The sequence below is a fragment of the Dendrobates tinctorius genome, unplaced genomic scaffold (genome assembly GCF_039654945.1).
Source record: "Dendrobates tinctorius isolate UK_male_01 unplaced genomic scaffold, ASM3965494v1 ptg000133l, whole genome shotgun sequence".
NCBI lineage: Eukaryota > Metazoa > Chordata > Amphibia > Anura > Dendrobatidae > Dendrobates > Dendrobates tinctorius.
Window position 1 is genome coordinate 20,145,273 of NW_027361801.1, and position 16,631 is coordinate 20,161,903.

At 41.7% G+C, this 16,631-nt stretch overlaps 1 protein-coding gene across 3 annotated transcripts in view; it reads left to right on the forward strand.

The window, feature by feature from the left end:
* Window positions 1-2,561: 2,561 nt before the first annotated feature.
* The window catches only part of VGLL1 (vestigial like family member 1), a 56,108-nt gene continuing 42,038 nt past the window's right edge, over window positions 2,562-16,631 (forward strand). Inside the window, exons 1-2 of one of the 3 annotated variants that reach the window (XM_073543553.1) lie at window positions 2,572-2,643; window positions 15,809-15,871. The gene's annotated coding sequence lies outside the window, so the exon portion shown is untranslated. Of the gene's footprint in view, window positions 2,644-13,497; window positions 13,617-15,808; window positions 15,872-16,631 lie in introns of those variants that run through there. The other 2 variants (XM_073543552.1, XM_073543555.1) reach the window with 2 other exon arrangements.

Consider the following 16,631-nt stretch of genomic DNA (forward strand, 5'->3'; position numbering starts at 1 on the left):
ATCTCCTGGACCTGCTATTGCAGGGCCCAGTGTTACACCCTCAGGTAGAGAACCTCCATTTAACAGCATGGAATTTAAGAGGGCACTGTTGAGAGACAGGGTTTTCAGAGAACCTGATAACTACGTTACAAAAAAGTAGAAAACCGGTTATGATAAGAGCTTATGGGAGAACGTGGAAAAAATTCTTATCCACTTCCGGAGTAAAGGTTCAGGACGGGGTTCACATTGATAAGATCCTAGAATTTCTACAAAGGGGCCTAGAACAGGGTCTGGCTTTGGGTGCCCTTTATAACCATGATGTGGCAGGTAACCCTTAGGTGGTAAGGTTTATTAAGGCTGCAACCAGATCAAGGCCAATATCTAGTCAAAGATTACCATCATGGGACCTGAATCTTGTACTGTCCACACTAACAGGCCCTCCGTTCGAACCTATTCACTCGGCATCCCTAAGAATCCTATCGTTAAAAACAGTGCTTCTGGTGGCACTAACATCAGCTCGCAGGGTGAGCGATATTCAAGCTTTATCAGCAGGGCCACCTTTTACAAAATTCTAGAGAATAGAGTCATTTCAAAACCTGACCCAGCCTATCTACCAAAATTGTCATCACATTTTCATAGGTCCCAAGAGGTAGTCCTTCCTTCCTTCTGCCCAAATCCTAAAAATAAGGGAGAAGAAAAATTCCACACCTTAGACATGAAGAGGTGCCTAGTACAGTATTTAGAGGCCACCAAAAAATATAGGAAGGAAGGCTCTCTCTTTGTGTGTTTCCAGGGACCTCGGAAGGGGCTGAAAGCATCCAAGAGTACCCTGGCAAGGAGGATAAGGGATGCGATTGCCCTGGCATATTCATCCAGGGGAAATACCATCTTGGAAGGGTTGAGAGCCCATTCCACAAGAGTGATGGCGACCTCATGGACCGAAAGATCTGAGGTATCAATAGAACAAATCTGTAAGGCAGCCACCTGGTCATCACCTTCAACCTTTTTCAGACACTATCGATTAGATCTAGCCTCTACGTCTGACCTGACCTTCGGGAGAAGGGTCCTTCAGGTGGTGGTCCCTCCCTAAGCTACCAATCTATGCAATTCTCTCCGTGTTGCTGTCATGGGTGAGAGAGAATAGCTTAGTTACTCACCGATAACGGTGTCTCTCGGAACACATGACAGCAACCGCTTATTCCCCTCCCCTTCACGAGTGTGGTGAGCACGTCTACTGTTCGTAGAGTGTTTCCGTTTAGGCATGGTGCTTCTGATAAATAAGCAATACTATAATGTTGTACATATATTTCTGTTGTTTAACTAACCTGGAGACCCTCTGATGCTCTGTAACCAACTGAAGGCAGAGGAGAGGTACCGTCCTTTTTATCTGTAGGTTCATGTCCCTGAAGGGCAGATCCCCTCTCTCCGTGATGCTGTCATGGGTTCCGAGAAACACCGTTATCGGTGAGTAACTAAGCTTTTTTTTGATATTGAATAGGTCCTTGAAATGGATGTCTCCAGTCTACGTAAGAAATAAATACCACATAGACAGTTGTATTGGGACACCTACCCAGTGCATCTAAAGGAGCTTTTATGAAAGACCACTTTAAATCCATAGGGATAAATATGGGTTGTCCATTTGCAGCTACAACAACCTCCGTTCTTCTGGGACGGTTTTGTACAAAATATTGGAGGTGTCTGTGGGAATGTTTTCCCGCTCATCCAGAAGAGCATTTGGCACTGATGTTGGCAGGGCTCACAACCTTTGTTCTAGTTTGTCTGAAAGGTTTTGATGAGGTTGAGATAGTGAAGCAGTCCTGTTCTTTCACATCAAATTCCCCCAATCATGCCTTTATGGACCTTTCTTTGTGCACTGGGGTACAGTCATGCCGGAACAGAAGTCTACCCCAAATTGTTTCTGCATATACATTTTGTCTAAAATTTCTTGAAGCATTAAGATTTCCCTTAGCTGGAAATAAAGGGCAGAGGCCAACCCTTGAAAAACAAGTCCATAGGATTATACTTTTTTAAAGCACCACTTCAATCGTGTTTTTTATTTCACTGTTGGAGTGGTGTTTAAAATCTAAGTCCGCTGCCCCATCTTACTCACCTTCTGACATTTTCATCTGTTTTACCGCTGCTCCGGTCCCTCTCCTGCAGCTTGTGACCTGCCAGCTGCTCCAGTGTTTGCTGGGTGAGCCGGAGGTCACTAATAAGCGTAAGTCTATGAGTGCCTCATTCTGGCTCTCATAGATTTGCGTTGAGAGCTTGTGATGTAGCTTCTGACTTCCGGAGCGGCCACAAAAAATGGTGAAGATGTCGGAGGCTGAGTATATGACCGGGGGCATGGGACTTACGATTAAAAGACCACTCCAGCAGTGAAAAAAAAACACGCTGGAGTTGTGCTTTAAGCAAATATTACAGTTGGCACAATGCTGTCAAACCTAGTAACTAGAAGAACATGTAATTAATAGTCACAGCATTGCTGCAGCCTGTGATTGGTTGCAGCGGTCAATTGACTAAAAGAGCGTATCAGCTGATGACACACTTGCACTCACCTGACCTGCAGCAGTGCTCTGTCTTCCAATATGGAGCAGACATGGCTTCTGACGCCTCTGCAGATTTCCTGAAAGGTCTGCACTGGATCCATTGGGTCCCTAGAAGGTGAGTATAATTCTGTTTATTCTCAAACAATCCCTTCCTTAAAAAAATATTTTACTGTAGGACAACCCCTTTAATATCAGAGGAGGATTGTAACTACAATTATGTGCCTCAGCACTGGGCGAGTCTGCTCTGTAACTTTACGTGGCCTCTCACTCCGTGGCCGAGTTACTGTAGTTCTTAAAAGCTTCCACTTTTCAATAATACTACTCAAATGTGAACATGGAATATTTAGGATAGAAGGATTTTATTGAGCTGACTTGTTACACCGGTGACATCCTATTACAGGACCACGCTGCTTTGGGTATGTGCACACAGCGCTCTTTACACACCAGTGTACCCTCATCATTTTGAAACGGAAGATGCTTCAAGAAAACTCTGGTCGTGTTTTCCTTGAAGTATCTTTTATGGCGTCTCTATGGGCATGTTTTATCGAGGTTTCGCTGCAGAAGTTTTTTGTTTTTTGCTTTTTAATTCCATAAATAAAATAGTGGCGTGTTCCAAGAAGAAGTCACCAGAAGAATGGATCCAACAGTTACTTTAGCCTTTTTATGGTTTTTGAAGCCATGCAACCGGGGCAATGAGACTGAATGTAAAATCCTAAATTCAACAATTAAAAAGTGTGTTCAATACTTTTGTCCGTGTAGTGCATCAGTAATGGGAAAAAAAACTTTCATACACACAGTTATACGTATGTGAATGTTTTATATTGCGACTACCTCTAACTTTGTAATTGCACTTCCACTTTTTGGGAAAGGATCTTGCAACCAAACAATTGAACCACTTTGTTTTCATTTGGTTGAGAGGAAAGCAGTGTTTGTACTGAGGTTTGCAAAGCAGAGCAAAATAAACTCCTGACACTTAATTTGCTTGTTTTTTTATCTATTGGTTTATTTTTATTTTTTTAATAATCAGCAAATGCCCATTTTTCAGGCAATTTGTGAAAGTGGAATTTGCATATATTCTTAAATTTTTTTTAAAAAAAATCCACTATAAATAGTACAGGAAAAACCACACCGTCAACTTTTTCTCATGTAGCTCGTAGTAAGATTACGTGTCCATCTGAGAGTTCCAATTGTATGTTCTGTTCTTAAAACAGAGCATTCGTGCCCAAAACGGAGCTGTATGCTAGCTGATGGAAATGGAAGTGATTATTATGGGGTTAGTCTGATTTCCATTTGGTGTTAGTTTTTTTTTTTTTTTTTTAGAAACAAAGAAAACTCTCAGCATGCAGAGCTACTTAAAGATGACTATTCACTTGCTCCAAAAACTTAAGTTAAATACCTTGTAGAATCCCTGAGCTCCCCTGATTCTGCTGCTTTTTTCCATTTTGTGCTGAGTCACTCCATTGCAAAGATATTCACATTTGTTTGTTTTGGCACACAGTATGTGAAATTTCTGCTTGTAGTTCAACTTGGTGTTTCTTCAGAGTCTTCTCTGTTGGCGTGTGCTTTCACCCCTCCTTGCTAGATATTGCCAATCATAGCTAAGCAGGTGCTGAGTCTGCTAGAGCATCTGTGATTGGCAGTGTCTGATGAGGGTGAAAGCAAGAGTCAACAGAGAAGACTTTTAAGCCATTTGGTCGGCTACCAGAGATTTCACATACTGCGCTCTAAATGATAAATATGAATATCTCTGTAAGGGATCAACGCAATGCAAAATGAAAGAAAATGGTAGAGTCAGGGGCGCTCAGGGATTTTTACAAGGTCCTTAACATAATTTTTTGAGCAAGTGACAGGTCCTCTTTAGCTAAAGAATTCCTTTACTGTGAATTGCAGTGACTTTGCAAAGCAATTTTTAGCCAAACAAATTATTCAGCTGCTTCTGATTTATTGTAGATGAGCATTGTTTTTGTGGTTTTTTTTTTTTAATTTTTGTAATTTGTACGGCACACTGAGCTTGTGTCAATTCATCCTTCAGGCTCTTGCATATTTATTGTGGTTTATGTGGCCCCTACTGTACCTCCTCTATGCCTCGAGATTTATACAGAGGTTTTTTTTATGACAGATTCTGAATATGGGTACACTCCACTGGAAGCATTACTGCTAAGGCCTCATTCACATGTTTAGTATGTGGTCAGTATTTTACATCAGTATTTAGAAGCCAAAGGCAGGAGTGGAACAATCAGAGGAAAAGTATGGCTGGAGTCACACTAGAGAGAAATACGGACGAGTGCTATGCGAGAAAAAAAATCACATAGCACTCGGACCAATGTTAATCTATGGGGCAGCTCCCATCATCCGTTTTTTCTCGCCCATATTATACGTGCGTGTGAAATCGCAGCATGCTGCAATTTGCACTGTATTATGCCAGAGACTTGCCAATGCAAGTCTAAGGCTAGTTTCACACTAGCATATCTCTGAGAAACAAAGAAATGGGGGCACCACCGAAAGGATAATTAAGGGGATCCAACCTAGACCTAAATAGTACATATATATTTTTGACAAAAAGGAGAGAAAGAAATAGGCCATGAGCAGGGGATCACCCTGAATAGGACATAGCATATATAATACAAATTTTATTAAACACAGCAAACAGCAAAAATTATTAAAAACATTAAAAAAGGTCACAAATGTGACACATACACAAATAATACAATGCTCATAATAGAGCAGCCCACCTGCTACCAACTATCACCCTCACTGTGAATGATGCCTATATCCCTAGGTCCATGTAAACAGGATTCTCAATAGGAGAATTAGTAAGCCCACACATAGGTAATATAGAGCATAACACCAATAATGCCGGGGTCACACTAGAGAGGAATACGGACGAGTGAGAGGCGTTAAAAGCACGCATTACACACGGACAAATTATTCTCTATGGGTTTGCTCCGAACAGCCGTATAATTCTCGGGCGTAGTCTACGGTCCGTGCGAATCGCAGCATGCTGCGATTGTCAGCGTACTACGCCCGTAGTACGCCAATGAAAGTCTATGGGTGCGCTAAAAATACGCATTACACACGGACCACATGTGTGACTTGCGAGAAATACGCACCCGCTGTCTTTTAGAAAAGCCGGCAATTCAGTGCGCTATACAGTAAACTCACACTGACAGGTTTAATAAAGAAATAGAGAATATATATACACATAGAATGCATTTATATATATATACATACATGTCATTGTGACAAACATATATATATATATATTTATACTTCACAGAGTTCTTCATAGCAGAATAGCCGCAAATTAAATTGCCGGCTTCTATCAAATAATTCCCCAACCCGACATGAAATAACACATGGTTTACATTCAGTAAAGCATTTCATTTCATGTTTTTTCATGGCGAGTGGGTTAATCTAACAAAGGGTTAATGTCACCATTCGATTGTAAGATGACATTAACCCTTTGTTAGATTAACCCATTCGCCACCGCTACAGGGCAATGGGAAGCCCACGCATTTTTTAACAACGAATTAACCCCTTAAAATAACAACTACAACTCCTAAATTTTGCACACAAACCCTCATCTAATTATTAGTCGGGGACATATAAAAATACATGAAATGAAATGGTTTACTGTATGTAAACCATGTGTCATTTCATGTCGGGTTGGGGAATGATTTCACAAAAGCCGGCAATTGAATTAGCGGCTATTCTGCTATGAAGAACTCTGTGAAATATAAATATATGTGTCTCAATTACATGTGTGTGTATATATATATATATATATATATATATATACAGTGGGGAAAAAAAGTATTTAGTCAGGCAGCAATAGTGCAAGTTCCACCACTTAAAAAGATGAGAGGCGTCTGTAATTTACATCATAGGTAGACCTCAACTATGGGAGACAAACTGAGAAAAAAAAATCCAGAAAATCACATTGTCTGTTTTTTTTTCATTTTATTTGCATATTATGGTGGAAAATAAGTATTTGGTCAGAAACAAAATTTCATCTCAATACTTTGTGATATATCCTTTGTTGGCAATGACAGAGGTCAAACGTTTTCTGTAAGTCTTCACAAGGTTGCCACACACTGTTGTTGGTATGTTGGCCCATTCCTCCATGCAGATCTCCTCTAGAGCAGTGATGTTTTTGGCTTTTCGCTTGGCAACACGGACTTTCAACTCCCTCCAAAGGTTTTCTATAGGGTTGAGATCTGGAGACTGGCTAGGCCACTCCAGGACCTTGAAATGCTTCTTACGAAGCCACTCCTTCGTTGCCCTGGCGGTGTGCTTTGGATCATTGTCATGTTGAAAGACCCAGCCACGTTTCATCTTCAATGCCCTTGCTGATGGAAGGAGGTTTGCACTCAAAATCTCACGATACATGGCCCCATTCATTCTTTCATGTACCCGGATCAGTCGTCCTGGCCCCTTTGCAGAGAAACAGCCCCAAAGCATGATGTTTCCACCACCATGCTTTACAGTAGGTATGGTGTTTGATGGATGCAACTCAGTATTCTTTTTCCTCCAAACACGACAAGTTGTGTTTCTACCAAACAGTTCCAGTTTGGTTTCATCAGACCATAGGACATTCTCCCAAAACTCCTCTGGATCATCCAAATGCTCTCTAGCAAACTTCAGACGGGCCCGGACATGTACAGGCTTAAGCAGTGGGACACATCTGGCACTGCAGGATCTGAGTCCATGGTGGCGTAGTGTGTTACTTATGGTAGGCCTTGTTACATTGGTCCCAGCTCTCTGCAGTTCATTCACTAGGTCCCCCTGCGTGGTTCTGGGATTTTTGCTCACCGTTCTTTAGATCATTCTGACCCCACGGGGTGGGATTTTGCGTGGAGCACCAGATCGAGGGAGATTATCAGTGGTCTTGTATGTCTTCCATTTTCTAATTATTGCTCCCACAGTTGATTTCTTCACTCCAAGCTGGTTGGCTATTGCAGATTCAGTCTTCCCAGCCTGGTGCAGGGCTACAATTTTGTTTCTGGTGTCCTTTGACAGCTCTTTGGTCTTCACCATAGTGGAGTTTGGAGTCAGACTGTTTGAGGGTGTGCACAGGTGTCTTTTTATACTGATAACAAGTTTAAACAGGTGCCATTACTACAGGTAATGAGTGGAGGAAAGAGGAGACTCTTAAAGAAGAAGTTACAGGTCTGTGAGAGCCAGAAATCTTGATTGCTTGTTTCTGACCAAATACTTATTTTCCACCATAATATGCAAATAAAATGAAAAAAAAACAGACAATGTGATTTTCTGGATTTTTTTTTCTCAGTTTGTCTCCCATAGTTGAGGTCTACCTATGATGTAAATTACAGACGCCTCTCATCTTTTTAAGTGGTGGAACTTGCACTATTGCTGACTGACTAAATACTTTTTTTCCCCACTGTATATATATATATATATATGTATGTATTCTATGTGCCTATATCTATTCTTTCTTTTGTGTTATAAAACCTGTCATAGGGCTCCATTATATGTCCATTTTGCAAGCTGGCGAGAAAATCTCAGCATACGGATGGCATCCGGATTACATATGGATGCTTACATGCGCAAAATACACGACCACACCTTGCTTACGGATGACATGCGGAGCACTATTTAGGGGTCATTCATCCGTATTACGCCTGTAAACTACGGACCGTATTTTACGGCGGTTAGTGTGACCCCGGCCTAATATATAAATACAATGAAACAATGATGCAATTCCAACCCAATAATTACAAAAAACAGTACAAGGGATAATGTAAACCCAAGAAGATGCTGATCACTATGAGGTGTACAAAAAAGATAGAAATGCACACTAAATAGACCTCATATATGTGTAGAGGTACCCCAGCCCAAGATCAGGCATAGAGAACATCAAGGACCAGATCAGCCCGACCATTAGGGGCTAGAGAGGGTCTAATTTGACAGAGAAAACATCCATAACCACCCCAAATGATAACCACACATATAGATCAGCACAATACAAAACCCATGAGATGTGAAGTGGGGCAGGTAGAGCCAGAGACCGGACGCGTGTCGCCACTCTAGGTGGCTTCGTCAGGGGTACCATACTTAAATGGAGTAGGGCACTTGTAGTGATCATATTAAGTGATGAACTGAACACCCAAAACATACCAATGGCTGTGCATAAGCCACAAGCACTACGCCACATGCCCCCTAGAGGACAGAGGCAGAGTACCAGCACACAGACAGCAACCACAGAAGGGATTAACCCCCCTGTGTCACCACTATGCACTATGGGCTAAATGCACATGCCAACAAACATTCACCATATAAACTGGGTGCCAAATGTCACTCACAAAATTCGGGCCTTGGGATTAAATTTATCTCATATACTTTATACGATATACAAAAAGGACATACAACAATTATTGGGAAGAGTTTATATCCAGGGATACAGCCTTTAACCCCTTTCTGACATTAGACGTACTATCCCGTCCATGTGACCTGGGACTTAATGCCCATGGACGGGATAGTACGTCATAGCGATCAGCAGCGCCCCCAGGGAGAGTGCCGCTGATCGCGGCCGGGTGTCAGCTGATTATCACAGCTGACACCCGGCACTATGTGTCAGGGGTGGTCATGGACCGCCCCCAGCAGTTAACCCCTGGCACACTGCGATCAAACATGATTGCAGTGTACCGGGGGATTAAGGAAGCATCGGCAGGGAGGGGGCTCCTTCTGTGCTTCCCTGCGACCCCCAGCGCAGCGCGATGTGCTGCACTCCTCTGGGGGTCTCCTTCCCTGCAGGCCCCCGGATCCAAGATGGTGGCGGGGACCTGCAGGGAGGCGGCTTCCTCAGTGCCTGCAGAGCGCAGGCATGAGGAAGCCTTGTGCAGCGCCTGTCAGATCGCAGTGATGTCCCCCCCCGGAACAATGTAATAAAGTTAAAAAAAAATGGAAAAATAATTTATAAAAAATCGCTAAATAAATTTTTTAAAAAAATATTCCCTAATAAATTAATTTTTTGGAAATAAAAAAACCCAAAACAATAAAAGTGCACATATTTAGTATTGCCGTGTCCATAAAGACCCGCCCTATAAAACTGTCCCACTAGTTAACCCCTTAAGTAAACCCCTGAAAAAATAAAAATAAAAAGCAAAAAACAATGCTTTATCATCATACCGCCGAACAAAAAGTGCAATAACACGCAATCAAAAAGACGGATATAAATAACCATGGTACCGCTGACAACGTCATCTTGTCCCGCAAAAACGAGCCACCACAGAGCATCATCAGTGAAAAAATAAAAAAGTTAGAGCTCGCAGAATAAAGCGATGTTTTCATTGCATAAAATCACCAAAACATAAAAAAACGACATAAATGAGGTATCGCTGTAATCATACTGACCAGAAGAATAAAACCGCTTTATCAATTTTACCACACGCGGAACGGTGTAAACGCACCCCCCAAAAGAAATTCATGAAATGCTGGTTTTGTTCATTCTGAGTCCCAAAAATCGGATTAAGGGTGTGTGCACACGCTGCGGATTCTGCTGCGGTTCCGCAGCAGTTTTTCCTGCGGTGTACAGTACCATTATTCCCTATGGGAATAAAAAGCCTCAGTGCAGACGGTGCAGATTTTTTCGCGCGGTTTTTGTGCGGTTTTGAAACCGCAGAAAGAATTGACATGTCAATTCTTTCTGCGGATTTTTCATCTGTGGAGATGAAAAACTGCAGGGAAAAACCGCAGAGCAATCCGCAGGTAAAACCGCAGGTCTTTTGACCTGCACATTTACCTGTCGATTTTACAAAATCTGCGAAGCCAAATCCGCAGCGTGTGCACGTAGCCTCAAAAGTGAACAAAACATGTCACATGCCCGAAAATGGTACCAATAAAAACGTCAACTCGTCCCGCAAAAAATAAGACCTCACATAACTCAAAAATATGGAAAAATTATAGCTCTCAAAATGTGGTGATGCAAAAACTATTTTTACAATAAAATGCGTCTTTTAGTGTGCGACAGCTGCCAAACATAAAAACCACCATATATAGTAAATCAAACCCCCCTTTATCACCCCTTAGTTAGGGAAAAAGAATAAAATTAAAAAAAATGTATTTATTTCCAGTTTCCCGTTAGGGTTAGGGCTAGGGTTATGGCTAGGGCTAGGGTTAGGGGTGTGTTGAGGTTAGGGTTGGAGTTAGAATTGGGGGGGGTTTCCACTGTTTGGCCACATCAGGTGCTCTCTAAATGCAACATGGCGTCTGATCTCAATTCCAGTCAATTCTGCGTTGAAAAAATCAAATGGTGCTCCTTCCCTGCCATGATCTGCCATGCGCCCAAACAGTGGTTCCCCCCTACATATGGGGTATCAGCCTACTCAGGACACATTGCACAACAACTTTTGTGTCCAATTTCTCCTGTTACCCTTGGGAAAATAAAAAATTGGGGGCAAAAATATTTTTGTGGAAAAAAATGATTTTTTCATGGGTCTACGTTATAAACTTCTGTGAAGCACTTGGGGGTTCAAAGTGCTCACCACATATATAGATAAGTTCCTTGGGGGGGTCTAGTTTACAAAATGGGGTCACTTGTGGGGGTTTTCCACTGTTTAGGTACATCAGAGGCTCTCCAAATGTGACATGACACCCGCAGACCATTCCAGCAAAGTCTGCATTCCAAAACGTCACTACTTCCCTTCCAAGCCCCGACGTGTGCCCATACAGTAGTTTTCTCCCACATATGGGGTATCAGCGTACTCAGGACAAATTGGTCAACAACTTTTGGGGTCCAATTTCTCCTGTTACCCTTGGGAAAATAAAAAAAATTGGGGACTAAAAGATCATGTTTGTGGCAAAAATATGATTTTTTTATTTTCACTTGCGTAATAAACTTCTGTGAAGCCCTTGGGGGTTCAAAGTGCTCACCACACATCTAGATAAGTTTCTTGGGGGATCTAGTTTCCAAAATGGTGTCATTTGTGGGGGGGGTTTCCACTGTTTTGGCACATCAGGGGCTTTCCAAACGCGACATGGCGTTCGATCTCAATTCCAGCCTAAAAAGGCAAATGGCTCTGCTTCCCTTCCGAGCTCTGCCATGCGCCCAAATAGTCATTTACCCCCACATATGGGGTATCAGCGTACTCAGGACAAATGGCACAATAACTTTTTGGGGTCCTGATACCCTTGGGAAAATAAAAATTGGGGGTGAAGAGATTTTTTTGTGGAAAAAATATGATTTTTTAATTGTACGTCTGTACGTTATAAACTTCTGTGAAGCCCTTGGGGGTTCAAAGTTCTCACCACATATTTAGGTCACTTGTGGAGGGTTTCCACTGTTTAGGCACATCAGGGGCTCTCCAAATGTGACATGGCGTCCGATCTGAATTCCAGCCAATTTTGCAGTGAAAAAGTCAAACGGCGCTCCTTCCCTTCTGAGCTCTGCCATGCGCCGAAACAGTGGTTTCCCCCCCAACATATCAGGTATCAGCGTACTCAGGGCAAATTGCACAATAACTTTTGCTGTCCAATTTCTCCTGTTACCCTTGGTAAAATAAAGAAAATTGGACCTGAATTAATTTTTTGGTGAAAAAAAAGTTAAATGTTCATTTTTTTTAAACATTCAGAATATTCCTGTGAAGCACCTGAAGGGTTAATGAACTTCTTGAATGTGATTTTGAGTATCGTCAGGGGTGCAGTTTTTAGAATGGTGTCACTTTTGGGTATTTTCTATCATATAGACCCCTCAAAGTGACTTTAAATGTGGTCCCTAAAAATAAAATGGTGTTGTAAAAATGAGAAATCGCTGGTCAACTTTTAACCCTTATAACTTCCTAACAAAAAAAATGTTGGTTCCCAAATTGTACTGGTGTAAAGTAAACATGTGGGAAATGTTATTTATTAAGGTTTTTGTTTGCCATATCCCTGTGATTTAAGGGCATAAAAATTCAAAGTTCGAAAATTGAGAAATTTTCAAAATTTTTGCCAAATTTCCATTTTTATCACAAATAAACGCAAGTTATATGAATGAAATTTTACCACTAACAATGTCAGAATCACCAGGATCCATGGAAGTGTTCCAGAGTTATGACCTCATAAAGGGACAGTGGTCAATATTGTAAAAATTGGCCTGTTCATGAACGTGCAAACCACCTTTGGGGTCATCACTTCTGCATTTTTTGTTAAAAAAACTGGAAAAGACAGAAAGCCTAATAGGGTTTTATCTGGGTAAAAATGAAGATAGACATGACAATTGTGCTCATCTGGTTGGGTTGTGTGCACACAATCATTGAGATAGCTTAGGCTGCTGCCGACCCATGAGGGGAAATCAAGGAAACTGGAAAAAAAATGGGTTAAAACCGCGCTGCTGTCGTTTTCGCCCACTCTTGGTTTTGACTTACACATACTGATGTAAAATACTGAAAAAATACTGAATGTGTGGTCATGGCATAAAGGAGATTATTTCCATACACCCAGAGTTTGTCAGGGCCAGTATGAGACTAGTTACACAGACTTTTATCACTGTCATGCAGGGTCTATGCAGACGGCACTTCAATGTTCATAAACCCTCCATGGTGTGTTCACACAGTGCTTTTCTTTCAACACTTTGTTTTTCTTCACTGAAAATACAGAGTGTTGGCAGGTAAAACACTACACACATGATGTGTGTTTTTGATTAATTTATGTGAGTGGGCAAAAAATGCCAAAAGAAGAGACATATTTTTTAAAAAATACACAGCAGTTCATATAGGGCAAGAAACAAAAATGCACTGTGTGAATGACATTTTACAAATCTATTTTATTTGCCGCTACTATAAAATACTATTTTTTTTGCTCTGAAAAAAATGCAGCCATAACACTAAGTTATATTTAAGTTGTAGTTAATTCAAATACCAATTTAGTTGCTGATCACTGTTGGGGGTTCCACCCACCCATTAGGGTAATGGGGGTCTGGTGTTTTCCTTTTAAACAGAATGGTAATTAACTGGTCTGCCATTTCCTTCCATGTCTATGGGCTGAAGTAGATCGCTGAGGTCGACGTCTGGCTACCTATGTCAGTCCCATAAACCCTAAACGAGCTCGCGGTGCGTATGCGTCAGATGCTCCAATTCGAAGAAGGGAAAGGTTTGTGACAATGTTCTTGTCATTGGTAAGAGACTTCCATAGAATAGCTGATCAGTTATGGTTATAGGACAATTAATATCTAGCTGTATATTCCAGTAAATAGAAAGTCCATGTGGCATGTGATCAGAAGGCTCATTATTGACGTGTGTATGTACACCCCTGCTAGGTACAATTTGCTAAGGGCGAACTCTCTTATAATATACTTGCATTCTTCAGTAAACTGGTTCTATCTAAACACCTTACACTATAGAGTGAAAGCAAAGTGCAAATATCAAAACTGAGCGGAGTCCAGCTAAAAACCCCGCTGAATGCACAGCATTGACAATGAGAATTTTCAAAGTGTATAAAATGAGTTCTGCATGATGAATGTCAAATACATTGTAATCTTTGTAAGCCCAGTAATACTAATAAGGGAACCCGTCGTGTCCCAAAATGCTACTAACTTGCATATATGGGGTTAATCTGCAGGATAATAGTGTTACAATGCGGTCTTACTGAAAGCGCAGGAGAAAATAAACTTCATTCCTCCCTGGAGCCACTGGCTTTTAGTCATGGATTTGTGCCCTGAGCAGATGTAAGCACATTCCAGGACTTTGACAGCTCGCTCTGCATAGATGTGCTGCAGAGTGAGATGTCAAGGTGATGGGGGGGATTGCAGCTGTCTCTGTAGAAAGGTGGCTGTAGCCTATCCAGACATACCTCATGACTGAAAGCCGGCGGTTCCTAGGAGGAATAAAGTTAATTTTTTCCCAGCAGCCCGGCTTTCAGTAAAGTGGCAGGCAAAATTGTAACGCTATTAACTTACAGATTATCCCCATATCTGCAGGTTAATAGCATTTAGCATTATGGTAAATGGTATCACGCTCTCTCCCGCACCTGAAATCCGCTCTCTCGAAGTAACTCTCGACTCTGCCCTGTCCTTCAAACCACACGTCCAAATTCTTGCCACCTCCTGTCGCCTCCAAATCAAAAATATTTCCAGAATTCGTCCCTTCCTCGGCCCTCAATCTACTAAAACTCTTGTACATGCCCTCATTATCCTCCCGCCTTGACTACTACAACACTCTCCTCTGTGGCCTCCCTTCTAACTCTCTTGCACCACTCCAGTTTGTCCTCAACCCTGCTGCCTGACTAATCCACCTCTCTCCTCGCTACTCCCCTGACTCTCCCCTCTGCAAATCCCTCCACTGGCTCCCAATTCACCTACACATCCAGTTCAAACTACTAACACTGACCTACAAAGCCATCCACAACCTATCCCCTCCCTATATCTCTGAACTAATGTCCCAGTATCTTTCCTCACGTAATCTTCGATCCTCCCAAGACCTCCTACTCTCCTCCACACTTTTTCGTTCCTCACACAACCGCCTCCAAGATTTCTCCCGAATATCCCCTATCCTCTGGAATTCCATGCCTCAACACGTCCGATTATCCACCACCCTCGGATCCTTAAAACGGAACCTGAAAACCCATCTTTTCAGGAAAGCTTACAGCCTGCAATAACCATTCTGCCGCCTCACCACCGCCTGAGCCGCCGCCTCAAAACCACCAGAGCTGCTGCACCCCCGACCTACTGTCTCTATCCCACTAACCCATAGAATGCAATTGTAAATTTGTTTACTGTTAACGATATCTATAACTTTGTATGTAACCCCTCTTCTCATGTACAGCACCATGGAATTAATGGCGCTATATAAATAATAATAATAATAATTTAGGGACATGACAGGTTCACCTTAAGGGATCTCCTACCGTGAAAGGAAATACAGCAATATAGAGATGTGTCCTGATCCTGTATGCACCGGACTTATCCTTGGTAGAACCAGAAGGTAATAGCCCTATGAACCAGTATGGAGAGCAAGCCTGCAGCATAACCACCTACAGACATAAAATCTGATGCACTTTGCAGTACCAGCGTTGTCGGTGAGATTTCCTGAAATCTCATTCACAAACTGCAGAGAGAATTGACTGTAAACTGGCTGGTGCTATGTGTTGCATTCTCCTGCATAACACATTACATTGTGGATTTCACCCTTTTCAATGCATATTTTGGTGCAGATTTGGCGCTGCTGAAATTCTGCAGTGACGTCCTCTATGTGGTACCCTAAAAGGATTTCCGAGGCTATTCAAAGATTGGACTCAAGGTGGGAAATTGCATAAAGTAATAAAAGACACACTTACTGTATTGCCAGATAAATCCGGGACTGATTCTGTGCACCACTGAGACCAGTCATTGGCTGCAGCAGTCACATACGGTAAGTAATCAACGAGGTCATCGCTGCAGGACAGTAAGTAATGTCTTTCATTATTTTTCCAATTCCCCCCTTCACCCTACCTAGCCCAGTTTCATATGAAGTCCGCCATCATCGCTGATTTTGGTTAAAGCTGAATTGTTATTACAATGCAAAATTTTGTACATTACTAAATATATCTCATAAACCTGATGAAGCTGGTGCACTTTCTTTGAATATCTATGTCAGTATGGCTTTATAATCCTGATAATAAGATTATCATTTTAGGAGTCCAGCTGTAGAATGTAATATGTCATGAGTGTAAAGATATTTAATCATCACCTACCCAGGCAGACTTACAGCTGCAGCTTGTACAGACCAGTGTGAGATCTCAGCAGAAGAGAGGAGAAGCACTGAGGAAGTCACTAAAAGACTATATATCCCATCTGATATGGATTTTTAAAGTAAGCGCAGTATTCTTATCAGGTCTAAGACCTCTATCTAGAAATTTATGCTGTTTGTTTTGAATTTTGGTGACTTTAAGCCTAAGCACTTAGTATTATAGAACAACTTAAGGATGCTTTTCCATGTTAATATTTCTTTATGCAGTTTTTAGATCAGATTATAATGGGAAAAGACTTAGACATCTTATACTTGCATATTTTCTTGGCTTTGGATTTAAATACTGCATCTGAAAACTTGAAAGTGTGTCCCACTTATAGGGCCAAGTAAGCTCACAAGTGACATGGAAGTCTTGCTTCCAAACTCATGAGCTCATTTGACC